Here is a 2,954-nt window from a genome sequence, read left to right as displayed (position 1 = left end):
TCTCAAAAATCCGCTCGGATTTCCTGGCAGTTTCAAAACTTCTTCTCAGGTGTGTTCCAAGAAGGGCGTCCCGTGGAGAATACGAGCGTCTTGAGGGGAAGACGGGCGTCTTGTGCTGAATCCGCTCGGATTCTGAGACAGTTCTAAACAGTAATGCGATGAGGGCCCTGGACGGCCGTCCAGGCCTCGGGACGGCCGTCTTTGGTTTCTTTTATTCTTTTTCTTTCTTTTCCTTCCACAATCATACCCTTTCACCGATTTGTTATTCCTCCTTATCTTTTTCTGAAATTTGCTCAAAAGAAATGTAAGAAGACTCACTCTCACTACTCTCATGCAAGAAATCAAATACAAATGCAAAAATGTACACTATTATACAAAGTAAGGAATCCAAGAAATATCTTACAAAAGGTGGTTTAAGATAGGACTCCACCAAACTAGTTCAAATTGTATAAATTCTTGTCCATAGAGCTCAAAGCTCTTAATAGGAGATCAAAAGCTTGTGAACAAGCTCCAAATAAACACAAGTATGGGTTGCTCCATTTGAACATGAAATTTGGCCAATGAAGCTTGTAATATGTTCTTTCTTTCGCTTTATCCTCGGCACTAGAGCTTTCCCAATGCTTCCAATAAACAAGCCCATGATTCTTGTCAACACTGGGTATGAAGTATGGTTCATTTTTATCCGTAGACTTCCACTCACCAACTTCTTCTTCAATTTTGGTAATGATGATAGCATTTGAATTTGTCAATCCTTCAAGAGTAGAAGGAGAATTCTCATGGCATTGATGATCGAGTTCCTTAGAGGTTGTCATTGTGGGTGCCAAATTTCCACAAGTAGCTTCACGAGCAAGTTTCTCTTTGAGCTTTTTCACCAAGTAGCTTTTGTACGATGCTTTGGCCTTTTGGAGAAGGTCCACCATATCCTCTTCAATGATCATTGGCTCCATGATAGGTGTCAAGTAGTCTTTATGAGGAATAGGGGAAGGACGTTCTTCATCATGATAGGGTATCTCAAATGTCTCAAGGATAGGCTCCTCAAGCAAGGTGATATTACAAGTCCATCCTTTAGGCTCATCATCATTGTTGCTATCTTCATACGAATCATAAATGGGGGCTTCATTCTTCTTCGTTATTTCTTCCTCCAACATCTCACTACTCACTTAAAAGGACACACCCTCATACTCACAAAGGTCAAGAGTACTTGGCTTACTCAACCTCATGTCTTCCTTATCGAACACAACACTTTCATACTCACAAGAGCTCAAGGAGATTGGCTCTTCCCATTCTTCATTTTTCAAGTCAAAAGTTACTACTTCAAATTCACATTCATGATCAATGTCCAAGGATTGGTGGGGAGTGGTTTCTTGGGTGGTTTTTAATTTGGTAATTTGAATATCCAACTCCTCACTTTGGGTAACAATGCCTTGAAGAACATTGTCCCTCTTTTGGCTCTCTTCTAGCATTTGTTTGAAGAAGTTTTGTTGATCCCCCATCATTTGGAGAATCACATTTTGAATGGGTTCATCTTCTTATTGTGGGTAGGTGTGAAAGTGGTTGTATCGTGGCATTTGGAACTCATTATGAAGTGGGTATTGGGTGGGTGGTTGTTGTGGATATTGGATGTGGTGATTTTGGTGGGAAAAGTTAGGGTAGTGGTTAGGATTTCCATTGTACAAATAGTACGGTAGGTTTGTGTTGACTTGCTCCTCAAACTCCCCATACCCATAGTCATACTCAAAAGATCCACCACATACTCCATATGACAAGTCTTGAGCCATCATAGCTAAGACAAGGAAACAACTACAAGCATGGAAACTACACAAAAATGGTAAGAACAATCCTTGAGGAACAAGTTCCTCAAGGTGAAAGCAAAATAAAAATAGACAAACAAGTAAGAACTTAATCACATAGCACCATCCCCGGCAACGGCGCCATTTTGATGGACAAGAGTTGGTCGTCACACATCTAATCAAACACATTTACAATACTCAACATACAACTAGTTAGTGGTAAGTCGAGGTCGATCCATGGGACGGTGTACTTTGGGTTCTAAGTCTATCTATCTCAATTTATGCTAGTGTCACAATTGATGGGGTTTGTAGTTGTGTCCTAGACTAATGCAAGCAATAAAGTAAAGCAAACAATGAACTAAGAAATGTAAACAAATGACTAAAAGCACTAAGATATCATGGCGTCATAGGGGATTCATGGTGTTGATCATACAAACATGTTTACAAAGTTGCAAGCAATTATTGTTGTGAAGGAACCGAGTTGGTTTATCTCTTACGGTTCATAGGAAGGGTTGGGTCCCGGAGCCGAATCGATTAGATTGTACAACACCTACAAGTCGACTTAATTTCCTCCTATTCAACTTCTATGCATGGTCTAACAAGACTCGAGTTGGTTTATATCTTACAAGTCAAGTTGAGTAGATAAGAGATGGTAAAAATGCAAGGATTCATAGGCTTAGCATTTCATCAAACATAACATGTGCATAAAGTTGAAATCACAACAAGCAAGCAATTTGATTGTGAAAACATATTAGATTAAGCATTAATCAATCCCATGTTGGTTTCCCCTAATTATCCACTAATCCTAGCTAAAGAACTACTCACTCATTATCATGGGAAACATGTCATTAATGGTGTCAATCATCACAACAAGTATAAACATGATAATGGAATGAAGAAATGAACAATAAAGAGTAAAGAGTAAAGGAATTATACCAACTTAAGATGATCCAAATAATAAAGCAAAGAGTAATAGAAGAGACTTGATTGATTGATGAAGGGTTGTCAATCCTCCAATAATAACCCAATAATCTTCTAATTACACAAAAGTAATAAGCTTGAACAATAATTAAGGAGAGATTAAATGTGTAATTTATGGAAAGATTAAAGAGCAATCTATTCTAATCTACTCCTAATTGAATCTAAGAGGAATTTCTAATGTAG

This window comes from Silene latifolia, chromosome 2, assembly GCF_048544455.1.
Source record: "Silene latifolia isolate original U9 population chromosome 2, ASM4854445v1, whole genome shotgun sequence".
NCBI classification, from domain to species: Eukaryota; Viridiplantae; Streptophyta; class Magnoliopsida; order Caryophyllales; family Caryophyllaceae; genus Silene; species Silene latifolia.
Note: the sequence above shows the minus strand (reverse complement) of the source record.